Source organism: Bufo gargarizans, chromosome 3, assembly GCF_014858855.1.
Source record: "Bufo gargarizans isolate SCDJY-AF-19 chromosome 3, ASM1485885v1, whole genome shotgun sequence".
Lineage (NCBI taxonomy): Eukaryota > Metazoa > Chordata > Amphibia > Anura > Bufonidae > Bufo > Bufo gargarizans.
The window spans coordinates 579,918,274-579,935,115 of NC_058082.1; positions in this window are offsets into that span (position 1 = coordinate 579,918,274).

The window sequence follows — 16,842 nt, forward strand, 5'->3', positions numbered from 1 at the left end:
CACTGACTTTCACAGTTCGGAGGAAGAGGCAGTGGTGAGACCGAGCCAACAGCGTAGCAAAAGAGGGAGCAGTGGGCAAAAGCAGAACACCCGCCGCCAAAAGACTCCGCCTGCTACTGACTGCCGCCATCTTGGACCGAGCACCCCAAAGGCAGCTTCAAGGAGTTCTCTGGCATGGCACTTCTTCAAACAATGTGCTGACGACAAGACCCGAGTGGTTTGCACGCTGTGCCATCAGAGCCTGAAGCGAGGCATTAACGTTCTGAACCTTAGCACAACCTGCATGACCAGGCACCTGCATGCAAAGCATGAACTGCAGTGGAGTAAACACCTTAAAACCAAGGAAGTCACTCAGGCTTCCCCTGCTACCTCTTCTGCTGCTGCCGCCTCGGCCTCTTCTGCTGCTGCCACCTCGGCCTCTTCTGCTGCTGCCGCCTCGGCCTCTTCCTCCGCCTCTGGTGGAATGTTGGCACCTGCCGCCCAGCAAACAGGGGATGTACCACCAACACCACCACCACCTCCGTCACCAAGCATCTCAACCATGTCACACGGCAGCGTTCAGCTCTCCATCTCACAAACATTTGAGAGAAAGCGTAAATTCCAACCTAGCCACCCTCGATCCCTGGCCCTGAATGCCAGCATTTCTAAACTACTGGCCTATGAAATGCTGTCATTTAGGCTGGTGGACACAGACAGCTTCAAACAGCTCATGTCGCTTGCTGTCCGACAGTATGTTGTTCCCAGCCGCCACTACTTCTCCAAGAGAGCCGTGCCTTCCCTGCCCAACCAAGTATCCGATAAAATCAAGTGTGCACTGCGCAACGCCATCTGTGGCAAGGTCCACCTAACCACAGATACGTGGACCAGTAAGCACGGCCAGGGACGCTATATCTCCCTAACTGCACACTGGGTAAATGTAGTGGCAGCTGCGCCCCAGGCGGAGAGCTGTTTGGCCCACGTCCTTCCGCCGCCAAGGATCACAGGGCAACATTCTTTGCCTCCTGTTGCCACCTCCTCCTACTCGACTTCCTCCTCCTCTTCTTCCACCTGCTCATCTAGTCAGCCACACACCTTCACCACCAACTTCAGCACAGCCCGGGGTAAATGTCAGCAGGCCATTCTGAAACTCATATGTTTGGGGGACAGGCCCCACACCGCACAGGAGTTGTGACAGGGTATAGAACAACAGACCGACGAGTGGTTGCTGCCGGTGAGCCTCAAGCCCGGCCTGGTGGTGTGTGATAATGGGTGAAATCTCGTTGCAGCTCTGGGACTAGCCAGTTTTACGCACATCCCTTGCTTGGCGCATGTGCTGAATTTGGTGGTGCAGAAGTTCATTCACAACTACCCCAACATGTCAGAGCTGCTGCATAAAGTGCGGGCCGTCTGTTCGCGCTTCCGGCGTTCACATCCTGCTGCTGCTCGCCTGTCTGCGCTACAGCGTAACTTCGGCCTTCCCGCTCACCGCCTCATATGCGACGTGCCCACCAGGTGGAACTCCACCTTGCACATGCTGGACAGACTGTGCGAGCAGCAGCAGGCCATAGTGGAGTTTCAGCTGCAGCACGCACGGGTCAGTCGCACTACAGAACAGCACCACTTCACCACCAATGACTGGGCCTCCATGCGAGACCTGTGTGCCCTGTTGCGCTGTTTCGAGTACTCCACCAACATGGCCAGTGGCGATGACGCCGTTATCAGCGTTACAATACCACTTCTATGTCTCCTTGAGAAAACACTTAGGGCGATAATGGAAGAGGAGGTGGCCCAGGAGGAGGAGGAGGAGGAGGAAGAGGGGTCATTTTTAGCACTTTCAGGCCAGTCTCTTCGAAGTGACTCAGAGGGAGGTTTTTGGCAACAGCAGAGGCCAGGTACAAATGTGGCCAGCCAGGGCCCACTACTGGAGGACGAGGAGGACGAGGATGAGGAGGAGGTGGAGGAGGATGAGGATGAAGCATGGTCACAGCGGGGTGGCACCCAACGCAGCTCGGGTCCATCACTGGTGCGTGGCTGGGGGGAAAGGCAGGACGATGACGATACGTCTCCCACAGAGGACAGCTTGTCCTTACCCCTGGGCAGCCTGGCACACATGAGCGACTACATGCTGCAGTGCCTGCGCAACGACAGCAGAGTTGCCCACATTTTAACCTGTGCGGACTACTGGGTTGCCACCCTGCTGGATCCACGCTACAAAGACAATGTGCCCACCTTACTTCCTGCACTGGAGCGTGATAGGAAGATGCGCGAGTACAAGCGCACATTGGTAGACGCGCTACTGAGAGAATTCCCAAATGTCACAGGGGAACAAGTGGAAGCCCAAGGCCAAGGCAGAGGAGGAGCAAGAGGTCGCCAAGGCAGCTGTGTCACGGCCAGCTCCTCTGAGGGCAGGGTTAGCATGGCAGAGATGTGGAAAAGTTTTGTCAACACGCCACAGCTAACTGCACCACCACCTGATACGCAACGTGTTAGCAGGAGGCAACATTTCACTAACATGGTGGAACAGTACGTGTGCACACCCCTCCACGTACTGACTGATGGTTCGGCCCCATTCAACTACTGGGTCTCTAAATTGTCCACGTGGCCAGAGCTAGCCTTTTATGCCTTGGAGGTGCTGGCCTGCCCGGCGGCCAGCGTTTTGTCTGAACGTGTATTCAGCACGGCAGAGGGTGTCATTACAGACAAACGCAGCCGCCTGTCTACAGCCAATGTGGACAAGCTGACGTTCATAAAAATGAACCAGGCATGGATCCCACAGGACCTGTCCGTCCCTTGTCCAGATTAGACATTAACTACCTCCCCTTAACCATATATTATTGTACTCCAGGGCACTTCCTCATTCAATCCTATTTTTATTTTACCATTATATTGCGAGGCTACCCAAATTTGAATGAACCTCTCCTCTGTCTGGGTGCCGGGGCCTAAATATATGCCAATGGACTGTTCCAATGTTGGGTGACGTGAAGCCTGATTCTCTGCTATGATATGAAGACTGATTCTCTGCTGACATGAAGCCAGATTGTCTGTTACGGGACCTCTCTCCTCTGCCTGGGTGCTGGGCCTAAATTTATGACAATGGACTGTTGCAGTGGTGGCTGACGTGAAGCCTGATTCTCTGCTATGACATGAAGACTGATTCTCTGCTGACATGAAGCCAGATTGTCTGTTACGGGACCTCTCTCCTCTGCCTGGGTGCTGGGCCTAAATTTATGACAATGGACTGTTGCAGTGGTGGCTGACGTGAAGCCTGATTCTCTGCTATGACATAAAGACTGATTCTCTGCTGACATGAAGCCAGATTGTCTGTTACGGGACCTCTCTCCTCTGCCTGGGTGCTGGGCCTAAATTAATAAAAATGGACTCTTACAGTGGTGGGTGACGTGAAGCCTGATTCTCTGCTATGATATGAAGACTGATTCTTTGCTGACATGAAGCCAGATTGTCTGTTACGGGACCTCTCTCCTCTGCCTGGGTGCTTGGCCTAAATTTATGACAATGGACTGTTGCAGTGGTGGCTGACGTGAAGCCTGATTCTCTGCTATGACATGCAGACTGATTCTCTGCTGACATGAAGCCAGATTGTCTGTTACGGGACCTCTCTCCTCTGCCTGGGTGCTGGGCCTAAATTTATGAAAATGGACTGTTGCAGTGGTGGCTGACGTGAAGCCTGATTCTCTGCTATGACATGCAGACTGATTCTCTGCTGACATGAAGCCAAATTGTCTGTTACGGGACCTCTCTCCTCTGCCTGGGTGCTGGGCCTAAATTTATGACAATGGACTGTTGCAGTGGTGGCTGACGTGAAGCCTGATTCTCTGCTATGACATGAAGACTGATTCTCTGCTGACATGAAGCCAGATTGTCTGTTACGGGACCTCTCTCCTCTGCCTGGGTGCTGGGCCTAAATTTATGAAAATGGACTCTTACAGTGGTGGGTGACGTGAAGCCTGATTCTCTGCTATGACATGCAGACTGATTCTCTGCTGACATGAAGCCAGATTCTCTGTTAAGGGACCTCTCTCCTCTGCCTGGGTGCTGGGCCTAAATATATGCCAATGGACTGGTGCACTGGTGGCTGACGTGAAGCTTGATTGTCTGTTACGGGACCTCTCTCCTCTGCCTGGGTGCTGGGCCTAAATATCTGACAATGGACTGTTGCATTGGTGGCTGACGTGAAGCCTGATTCTCTGCTATGATATGAAGACTGATTCTCTGCTGACATGAAGCCAGATTGTCTGTTACAGGACCTCTCTCCTCTGCCTGGGTGCTTGGCCTAAATTTATGACAATGGACTGTTGCATTGGTGGCTGACGTGAAGCCTTATTCTCTGCTATGACATGCAGACTGATTCTCTGCTGACATGAAGCCAGATTGTCTGTTACGGGACCTCTCTCCTCTGCCTGGGTGCTGGGCCTAAATATCTGACAATGGACTGTTGCATTGGTGGCTGTCGGCTGACGTGAAGCCTGATTCTCTGCTATGATATGAAGACTGATTCTCTGCTGACATGAAGCCAGATTGTCTGTTACGGGACCTCTCTCCTCTGCCTGGGTGCTGGGCCTAAATTTATGACAATGGACTGTTGCAGTGGTGGCTGACGTGAAGCCTGATTCTCTGCTATGACATGAAGACTGATTCTCTGCTGACATGAAGTCAGATTGTCTGTTACGGGACCTCTCTCCTCTGCCTGGGTGCTGGGCCTAAATTTATGAAAATGGACTCTTACAGTGGTGGGTGACGTGAAGCCTGATTCTCTGCTATGATATGAAGACTGAATCTCTGCTGACATGAAGCCAGATTGTCTGTTACGGGACCTCTCTCCTCTGCCTGGGTGCTGGGCCTAAATATATGCCAATGGACTGTTGCACTGGTGGCTGACGTGAAGCCTGATTGTCTGTTACGGGACCTCTCTCCTTTGCCTGGGTGCTGGGCCTAAATATCTGACAATGGACTGTTGCATTGGTGGCTGACGTGAAGCCTGATTCTCTGCTATGATATGAAGACTGATTCTCTGCTGACATGAAGCCAGATTGTCTGTTACGGGACCTCTCTCCTCTGCCTGGGTGCTGGGCCTAAATTTATGACAATGGACTGTTGCAGTGGTGGCTGACGTGAAGCCTGATTCTCTGCTATGACATGAAGACTGATTCTCTGCTGACATGAAGCCAGATTCTCTGTTACGGGACCTCTCTCCTCTGCCTGGGTGCTGGGCCTAAATCTATGAAAATGGACTCTTACAGTGGTGGGTGACGTGAAGCCTGATTCTCTGCTATGATATGAAGACTGATTCTTTGCTGACATGAAGCCAGATTGTCTGTTACGGGACCTCTCTCCTCTGCCTGGGTGCTTGGCCTAAATTTATAAAAAAAATGGACTGTTACAGTGGTGGGTGACGTGAAGCCTGATTCTCTGCTATGACATGAAGACTGATTCTCTGCTGACATGAAGCCAGATTGTCTGTTACGGGACCTCTCTCCTCTGCCTGGGTGCTGGGCCTAAATTTATGACAATGGACTGTTGCAGTGGTGGCTGACGTGAAGCCTGATTCTCTGCTATGACATGCAGACTGATTCTCTGCTGACATGAAGACAGATTCTCTGTTACGGGACCTCTCTCCTCTGCCTGGGTGCCGGGGCCTAAATATCTGAGAATGGACTGTTCCAGTGGTGGGTGACGTGAAGCCAGATTCTCTGCTATGGGACCTCTCTCCAATTGATTTTGGTTAATTTTTATTTATTTAATTTTAATTTTAATTAATTTTCCTATCCACATTTGTTTGCAGGGGATTTACCTACATGTTGCTGCCTTTTGCAGCCCTCTAGCCCTTTCCTGGGCTGTTTTACAGCCTTTTTAGTACCGAAAAGTTCGGGTCCCCATTGACTTCAATGGGGTTCGGGTTCGGGACGAAGTTCGGATCGGGTTCGGATCCCGAACCCGAACATTTCCGGGAAGTTCGGCCGAACTTCTCGAACCCGAACATCCAAGGTGTTCGCTAAACTCTAATCTTAAGCTTAAATTTAATAAGGGGTTGTCTACAGGAGATGCAGCAAACTGGCCTACAGGGGGAGGCACAAGGGTAGAACAGAGTTGAGAGGATAGGAGTGGTGATGAGGTAGTTTTAGTCCTCACGGTGGCTAAACCTGCTTCAACGCTCTCACAGGATGGGAGGTGTGCAACCCTTTTTCGCCACAGTGCACACCCTGAACTTTGGAGTCTCCTGCCTGGTGGTGGCTGAGGTACCCTTGATGTTGGGTGAGCAGCTAGATATAAGGCAGGAGGGCAGGATGCTGGATCGGATGTGGAACCCAGTAACCAAGTCAGCTTGGTTATACTAAAATAAAATCTCTCTTTTACTGAATAGATGATGGGTGCAAATTCAAGCATTAATCACAGTTTTCAAGTATTTTACAGAGCAGTTTTTTTTCACAAAAGGCTGTGTATAGGGAATGGCTACTATGGTGGTCCTCCCTGAGTGTGAGTACATTCAATCTTCCCAAATGGCCAAAGGCACATAATCCCTCTCAATATTTCTCTGCAATGCCCAACTGCAGTATTTAGTCCTTGATCAGACAGCCAGTCCGTCTTAATAGTGAGGTGAGAACCTGAAGCAATTAATCCTAACCATGTGCAGTAAAGTCTAAAGCAGTAATCGCGTATTATCTTTACTGATTTTGTCCAAGTACTGTCCCTTTAATGGTCCTCAACCTGCTGGAAAAAGTCAAGGCTTTTTTACCTCAGAGGTTGGTGGTTCTAAGTAAAGTTGCTTTTCTGGCAACATTCACTCACAGGGATGGTGTCTCCCTGGAGAAGAATTATATTCTTCTATCAGCAGCAACATACATGTCTTGACTCTAGGCTTGCTTGCAAGTATTTCCTCTAGCCCTGGGAAAAGTGGTGCCTGCTCAACACCTAGGAACTATCATTAAGGGCTGCCAGTGAACTATTTTCTACCCAAACATAGTATTTTTTAAATAAAGAGTGCACAAATCATAGTTAGCATCACAGTAAACATTTCCACAGCTTTAGTACCATTGACCCATGATATTAACCCTTTAGGAGTGAACTATAGCATTAACCCCTTTAGCAGTAAACCAGTGGGTCACTGCAGAATCAAACTCTTTGTGATAATTGTATTATTTTAACAATAAAAGCAAACATACTGAAATTTATTTTCTTGTACCATTTGATTGAAGGTGCCCATATACCTTAGAGAGCAGGATGTTATTTAAATAGATAGAGGGGAATAAGCCACTGCTGGACTCCTCTGTAAGAAGCTTATCTCCTATGGGAACAAAGGAAGGTTATCCTTAGGGCTCATTCAGACGGCCGTATGCTGTCCGCAAAAATGCGGATCCGTTTTTTGGGGGGATTAGGTGCTGACCCATTGAATATAGGGCTCTTTTCTTCCATTCCACGTCTCTGCAAAACAAATGAAACATGTCCTATACTTGTCAGTGAAAATCAGGACCTGGCCCCATTGAAGTCTATGGCTCCACAAAAATATCAGTTTTTTGTGGGCATGCTGAACTATTCGCATAAAAATGGATCCGAATTTTTGTGGACAGCATATGGTCATCTGAATGAGCCCTGATTTTCACAAAACCTGACATTTGGGAGATTTCGGACAACCCCCTATAAACATTAAATAGAAGGCTGTTGTGGATGATATCCATGGATTTTGCCAGCATACAGTGCATAAAATGTGAATGGACATCTTCAACTTTGTCTATTTGAGAAATATGTTTTCATTGTTTGGAAGGCAGAGTACAAAATTCCTTTATCAATTCATTACCAAATCTTAATATGTACATCGCAGTATTAACCATCCCAGACTAGGAATGTAATTGTATGGATGGTGGAAGACACTGTACATATTTGCAGTGTATTCTGCTGTGTGTTCTATATGTGCTGTTCTCTGTCTCATTTACAAATGGTTTCTGGTAAGAAGCGCAATTAAGGGAAGATTAACTGTATTGTTTAACTTGCTTTTGCATTTTGTTCTGAACATTTTGTCTGGAAGAAACAATAAACTGCTCATCTCTGGAGTACCGGGATACTGATTGGGTTTTAAAGTATAATGAAGAACTCGGAATGTTCCCCATATATCAATAGAATAGAGATTTCCCATTATCTGTGTCCACAAGCTGCAAACCACTTAGGTTAGTTAACATTTAGGGCATCTTTACTTATATTTCAGGTCTGTAGTTATTTCTGTAAAAAGAAAGGTCATGTTTTCTTTTTTTATTTTAATTTTGTCATTAAACTATACAGCTTATTATATATATATAGTGGTATAGAAAAGCAATGGCAGCACTGAGCAGACTGAAGGCAGGTGCTATGTTCCAGGGCATATGTCCAAAGCCCAAATGTAAAAAACAGAAAATCGGACAGCACTCCAAATGAAAAACAAAATGTATTCACCCCTGTGGCAAAAGAAGGAGCAACGTTTCAGCTCAGCAATAGAGCCTTTCTCAAGCATTGAACACAAGTGCACAGTGACGTATATACAGGGAGTGCAGAATTATTAGGCAAGTTGTATTTTTGAGGATTAATTTTTATTATTGAACAACAACCATGTTCTCAATGAACCCAAAAAACTCATTAATATCAAAGCTGAATATTTTTGGAAGTAGTTTTTAGTTTGTTTTTAGTTTTAGCTATTTTAGGGGGATATCTGTGTGTGCAGGTGACTATTACTGTGCATAATTATTAGGCAACTTAACAAAAAACTAATATATACCCATTTCAATTATTTATTTTTACCAGTGAAACCAATATAACATCTCAACATTCACAAATATACATTTCTGACATTCAAAAACAAAACAAAAACAAATCAGTGACCAATATAGCCACCTTTCTTTGCAAGGACACTCAAAAGCCTGCCATCCATGGATTCTGTCAGTGTTTTGATCTGTTCACCATCAACATTGCGTGCAGCAGCAACCACAGCCTCCCAGACACTGTTCAGAGAGGTGTACTGTTTTCCCTCCTTGTAAATCTCACATTTGATGATGGACCACAGGTTCTCAATGGGGTTCAGATCAGGTGAACAAGGAGGCCATGTCATTAGATTTTCTTCTTTTATACCCTTTCTTGCCAGCCACGCTGTGGAGTACTTGGACGCGTGTGATGGAGCATTGTCCTGCATGAAAATCATGTTTTTCTTGAAGGATGCAGACTTCTTCCTGTAACACTGCTTGAAGAAGGTGTCTTCCAGAAACTGGCAGTAGGACTGGGAGTTGAGTTTGACTCCATCCTCAACCCGAAAAGGCCCCACAAGCTCATCTTTGATGATACCAGCCCAAACCAGTACTCCACCTCCACCTTGCTGGCGTCTGAGTCGGACTGGAGCTCTCTGCCCTTTACCAATCCAGCCACGGGCCCATCCATCTGGCCCATCAAGACTCACTCTCATTTCATCAGTCCATAAAACCTTTGAAAAATCAGTCTTGAGATATTTCTTGGCCCAGTCTTGACGTTTCAGCTTGTGTGTCTTGTTCAGTGGTGGTCGTCTTTCAGCCTTTCTTACCTTGGCCATGTCTCTGAGTATTGCACACCTTGTGCTTTTGGGCACTCCAGTGATGTTGCAGCTCTGAAATATGGCCAAACTGGTGGCAAGTGGCATCTTGGCAGCTGCACGCTTGACTTTTCTCAGTTCATGGGCAGTTATTTTGCGCCTTGTTTTTTCCACACGCTTCTTGCGACCCTGTTGACTATTTTGAATGAAACGCTTGATTGTTCGATGATCACGCTTCAGAAGCTTTGCAATTTTAAGAGTGCTGCATCCCTCTGCAATATAGCTCACTATTTTTGCCTTTTCTGAGCCTGTCAAGTCCTTCTTTTGACCCATTTTGCCAAAGGAAAGGAAGTTGCCTAATAATTATGCACACCTGATATAGGGTGTTGATGTCATTAGACCACACCCCTTCTCATTACAGAGATGCACATCACCTAATATGCTTAATTGGTAGTAGGCTTTCGAGCCTATACAGCTTGGAGTAAGACAACATGCATAAAGAGGATGATGTGGTCAAAATACTCATTTGCCTAATAATTCTGCACTCCCTGTATAGACCATACAATTCATCAGAAAAGTGAGCATGATGCAAAACAGCCGAGTGCAATCAATGACATAAATAATCAATATATGAATAAAAACATTATATATGTTATAAAAACAGTGATCGATATCTTATTAATTACATACAGTGCTACAGTTATATGTTAAAAGTGTTACATGATTTCCAAATTCATCGACGTGTAAATCATAAAGTGCATATGTGCTTAATGACCCCAATAAAACAACAATAAAATTATAATCAAGGGGCGGAGAATGGAGAACAAACTAAAATGTAGCCATACCCAACAGGTGGATCTTATCTATCATGCACTGTAACGCCACATTCGGTGTGTAGTAGGTCACACTGCGAAAACTCCAAATCACGGCATCAGTACGTGGAGCAGGAAGTGACATGCTGCGGGAAGCCGCGCATGCGCACCTCTTACATACTCCACATGCGGCCATCTTAAGTGTGGTTTCTGTAGGAAAGTAGAACGCACGCGCACTCACATCATAAGATAACACCGCCATGTTTGTAACTAGCGGTCTGCCCAAATAGTAAGTACGAACCAATATGGGGCTCATAGGGCTCGAAGAAAGCTGCTGAACTCATAAACCAGATAGGGAGAGACCACGCCTCCTCAGAGAAGTGAAACCTCCCCACAGTCGGCGCCTCAAAATATCACGTAAAACACGTTAGTGCTGCACACATTAAATGAGAGTGCCCCATGGTGTCGGTGTATCGCAGCTGGGTCAGGGAGTCTCCTGCTGGGCAGAACCTGTGTGCGCAATAAAATTCTACTGTGACTACAACCCAAAAAACTGTATAGTGACCATGAAAAATAAAAAGTTGAAGAACATTTCTGTATAAGATTAAAGAATATTTCTATAAATCCAGCTTGTTCCCGTCTCACAGATCTCCCAATTCATAATCCAGATTACGGGAAAAAACAGAGACAAAAAATTACTTATCAATTAGAGCACAGTATAACAATGTCTGTGTTCACACTAAACCACTCTAACAGGAGCGGGGGGTGAGCAGAACATACACAGGGGGAGGGCAAGCCGCCTAACACACAACACTCCACGGGTTATAATCGATATTCAGACCATGCAGTTAAGGAAAATTCTGTGAATGTATCCAATGCATTTCCCTTTTCTTCAATAAAAATAATCTATTGCCACCTCACCTGGGTAGGGGGACATGATCAATGATCAAACATTTAAGATCACGTTCAGTGTGCCCCATATCCAGGAAGTGTTTGGGAACTGGTAAATCCGACCGCTTTTTACGGATCGTATAACGGTGGTTATTGAGACGAGTCTTGAGATGAGTAGAGGTTTTACCAACATATAGAAGTTTGCAAGGACATGTTAAAACATAAATAACAAAATTAGAATTGCAAGTCAGATAATATTAGATGGGATAAGAAACTCCCGTTTCGGAATGTGTAAAAGAGCTACCCTTGCAAATATGTCTGTACTTGACACAGCATAAGCAGGGAAAACTGAACATACTACGCTGTGTCAATGAACTTTGTATGGATTTATTTTCTGGGCCTATGTCAGCACAGACGAGCTGATCCCATAAATTCCTGGACCTGCGATAAGAAAAAAACGCTGGAAACCTAAATTCCGGTATCATACCCAGACAACCGTGCAACGTGTTCCAATATCGTATGATAATACGTTGAATAGCCGTACTATGTTCTGAATATGTGGAGATGAAGGGGATTCTAGTCAGGGCATCCTTTCGTGGATTCCTAGTTAAAGTGGTTCTCTTGTCTATCTTACGAACCTCACTCAACTGTGATTGTAATAGGCCACTTGGGTAACCTCTTTGTGAAAATTTGTCAGTCATGATATCCAAGGTACCATCCAGGACCACAGGGTTAGACCGAGTTCACACGAACGTGTGTGACCCGTGCCCGTTCTGTGACCAGAAAATTGCGGGCCGCAATGCACAATCGCCGGCCGTAGGTGAGCTGCATCGGATCAAGGACCTATTCACTTTAATGGGTCCGCGATCCTCCGGTTCCGCAAAAAGATAGGACATGTTCGGCCGTTCCGCAATTCTGGATTTGCGGACCCATTGAAGTGAATGGGTCCGCATCCGTGATGCAGAATGCACACGGAACTTGCGGGCCGCAATACGGCCACGGATCACACACGTTCGTGTGAACTCGGCCTTAGAAACAATACGTTTGGCCCTGAGGTACTGTGAAAAAGGAAGATGTTTGATCATCTTTCTGGAATGATTGCTATCGTACCGCAAAAGAGTGTTCTTTTCTGTTGGTTTAGTATACAAAGAGGTATCCAGCTCACCATTAAATACTTTAACTGTAGTGTCCAGAAACTGATTCTCTGAATCAGAGTAAACCAGAGTAAATTGTAAATCCATGTTCACACTATTCAGCATGGTCTGAAAATCAACTGTGTCATACCGAATTCAGGAAATTGTAGACAGCACTAGGCGGGTGAGCCAGATATTTAATAAGAATAAACCAATAAATAAAAAGAACTATATGAATAAAATCAAATAAGCAATAAAACCATATCCCAGATAAACATCTGGACACAGAGTGATAGGAGTCCCGGTACAGCCTCTATGCCATATGATAACCGCAAGTCTTTGCAAGGGATAATAATAATGCGTGAGTCACAATACCATGTATATAGCCAAGCGGTAGGCTTCGATATGTCTGGATTAAAAAGACTGACACTTCCTGCCTCTTTCCGGCAGCGCTACGTAAGCACTATTCAATGGCCCAACATACGTTGATGTAGATATCTGTCCCAGCAGGACACCCAAATATCAGTGACAGTGGCAGGTAATACTTTACCACCCTTCGTCACACGCTGGACAGTCTGCTCGCCTCTCGTACCGTTCTACCCAACGCGGCATCCCACGTGGTATTGAGTCTCCTACGTGACGTCTCATGTGACTCCTCTGCTTTTCAGAGGTACGGTGTCGAGTGTTCTGTGCAATCCTAGATCTCGTGCTCCAGCGCATCCGGTTAGAAGGCAGTCAATAATAAATCCTGAAAGCGACTCTAATAGTCCATGAAAATGCAATTGATGACAAAATGGGTAAATACTGTAGATAAATCCTTGAATATAAATAAAGCTCACTGTCCCAAAGAACCAAACGCGTTTCAGGGTATACACCCCTTCCTCAGTGGTGCTAACAGTGAGAACTTGGTATCTTTTTATACCTTTTATAAGGCAAAGTTTGGGTGGAACTGAGCTAATTGGAGAGATAGAAAGCTTGGTCCAGAATCCGGATCTCAATGTTTTATAAACTGCAATGGAGCAAAAAACCGGCTTGGGAGAAACACGATTGCGTTTTTATGGAATCCTGTCTACATTTCGATACTCAAATCAGACATATCAAAATGCCATCACAATAGAACAGAATATCACCATTACTCAGATTGATATGCAGCTACAGGCCATCACACAATATTCCTACATCTTAATATAAACACATAATCTGTGTAGATATGCAACCAAATATAGCAAAATACATAAAACTAAAACGCAAACGAATATAAAAAAAGAAGTGGAACAGTTCCCTTCTGGAGATGATATTAGAGGATTGCATGAGAGGATCTGTAAAAACTTAGATACCCTGGAGAAGGAGATCTTTCTTATATAAGAAAACTAAGAAACTAAAAAATCAGTGTGGTAATACCTCTGCGATTAAAAAGGTACATAATCAGGTTAGAGAAGACACTAAGAAGGACACATATGGATCTAGTAATGGTGTTAAAGAGAAAACACAGCAAGAATCTCAAATCACTATCACAAACAGATATGAGGCATTATCTTCGCCTCTTTTTTTAGATCGAACTTCCCCTCATCACCGAGTAAAAACAAAACACACACGGACACCCTACCCACCGAGAAGACATGGTTTGACACAGAGGAATTTCAATCGGAAGCACGATTACAATTTAAGATATCGACATCCAGATCATCTGGAAAATCAAATAAGGACTCCTGTACGGAGGCACGAGCACAACCAGACACGTTATCCACATTAACGCAATCCACAGGAGGACACCCACTTCAGGGCGCTTCGGACACATCTTCATGAAGAAAGATACGGAGAGGAAGACATTCCAAAAAGAAGGGACTATTACAACCAACAAAGGACACATCAAATATAATTTATATTAGTAAAACAACACTCACTGATGCACAATTACTTCTTCTTAATAAAGGTTTGACATTTTTTCCCACTAGAACTTTGGACAAATTCTCCACATACATTGGTATTGAAAAGTTTGTGAGGAGACTTTGTCTAAAGAAATGCATGCTCAGATGGCAGTCCCGCCCGCCGCTTGGTTCGGCGCACATCCCTGTCTCTGCGCTGAGCCCGCACCGATGACTAGTACCTCCTCTTCTCGGGAGGTCCCTCCAGTAGACCATATGCATGCCCATACCACAGGTGATTATTATTATTTCATTATGCATATACACTCACCTAAAGAATTATTAGGAACACCTGTTCTCTTTCTGATTAATGCGATTATCTAGTCAACCAATCACATGGCAGTTGCTTCAATGCATGTAGGGTTGTGGTCCTGGTCAAGACAATCTCCTGAACTCCAAACTGAATGTCAGAATGGGAAAGAAAGGTGATTTAAGCAATTTTGAGCGTGGCATGGTTGTTGGTGCCAGACGGGCCGGTCTGAGTATTTCACAATCTGCTCAGTTACTGGGATTTTCACTCACAACCATTTCTAGGGTTTACAAAGAATGGTGTGAAAAGGGAAAAACATCCAGTATGCGGCAGTCCTGTGGGCGAAAATGCCTTGTTGATGCTAGAGGTCAGAGGAGAATGGGCTGACTGATTCAAGCTGATAGAAGAGCAACATTGACTGAAATAACCACTCGTTACAACCGAGGTATGCAGCAAAGCATTTGTGAAGCCACAACACGCACAACCTTGAGGCGGATGTGCTACAACAGCAGAAGACCCCACCAGGTACCACTCATCTCCACTACAAATAGGAAAAAGAGGCTACAATTTGCACAAGCTCACCAAAATTGGACTGTTGAAGACTGGAAAAATGGTGTGGGGGATGTTTTCTGGGCACACTTTAGGCCCCTTAGTGCCAATTGGCCATCGTTTAAATGCCACGGGCTACCTAAGCATTGTTTCTGACCATGTCCATCCCTTCATGACCACCATGTACCCATCCTCTGATGACTACTTCCAGCAGGATAATGCACCATGTCACAAAGCTCGAATCATTTCAAATTGGTTTCTTGAACATGACAATGAGTTCACTGTACTAAAATGGCCCCCACAGTCACCAGATCTCAACCCAATAGAGCATCTTTGGGATGTGGTGGAACGGGGGCTTCGCGCCCTGGATGTGCATCCCTCAAATCTCCATCAACTGCAAGATGCTATCCTATCAATATGGGCCAACGTTTCTAAAGAATGCTATCAGCACCTTGTTGAATCAATCGCACGTAGAATTAAGGCAGTTCTAAAGGTGAAAGGGGGTCCAACACCGTATTAGTATGGTGTTCCTAATAATTCTTTAGGTGAGTGTATATATGAGCTCATGTGTGATACATAAACAGGCACCCCTGAGGAAGCCAGCAGAGCCTGGCGATAGGCATTGGGCTTTCTTCCCTGTCCACCACGCACATTCCCACCATGCTACTTTCATGATAAGTATTATACTTATATCATTCATGTTGATGGATTTCATGCACTTTAACTAAATTCTACTTATTATTTACCTATGTGGGATTATGCTCATGGTTTTGTGGTAGAGTCAGGGTGGCGTGTGGTACTTATCCGGTACACACAGCCATGATTTATTGTATACAATGATTTTAATCTGTCTCTGTTGTGTCTGTTGTTTTCAATAAATTTGTTGTATTACCTGTCACTGTCATTCATATTTGGGTGTCCTGCTGGGACAGATAGATACATCAAAACGTATGTTGGGCCATTGCATAGTGCTTATGTAGCACTGCCGGAAAGAGACAGGAAGTGTCAGTCTTTTTCATCCAGACATATCGGAGCCTTCCGCTCGGCTATATACATGGTATTGTGACTCACGCATTATTATTATGCCTTGCAAAGACTTGCGGTTATCATATGGTATAGAGGCTGTACCGGGACTCCTATCACTCGGTGTCCAGATGTTTATCTGGGATATGGTTTTATTGCTTATTTGATTTTATTCATATAGTTGTTTTTATTGATTGGTTTATTCTTATTAAAGGGAACCTGTCACCAGTTGTATGGTGTCCTAACTAAGGGCAACATAAATAAGTGACTAATTCTTTTAGCAAAATGCTAGGTCACTTTCTTTAATTGACCCAGTCAATCTGCCAACATCTTGTATTGAAAAGCTCCTAGCTGATAATGAGGAGTCATGAATATTTATGAGCTCCTGACTCTCCCCACCTACCTGCTGCTGAATGACAGTTTTTTTCCATATGAATCAGCAGCAGGTGGGCAGGAGAGTGGCTATAGCTCTGAATTAAATATACGCTGGACTCAATGACATCACGCTGGAATCAAATCAGCTCATTAGCATGCGGCATGCGGCATCTTTGTGTGTATATTATGAGGTAACCATCTGTCCCACCAGTAAGTGAATACATCAAAGGCACTTTTTAGTAGTTAATGATTGTATATAATTAGTTAGATTATAATAAAATATCCACATGACAGGTTCCCTTTAAATATCTGGCTCACCTGCCTAGTGCTGTCTACAATTTCCTGGATTCGGAGTGCCCCTCATCCC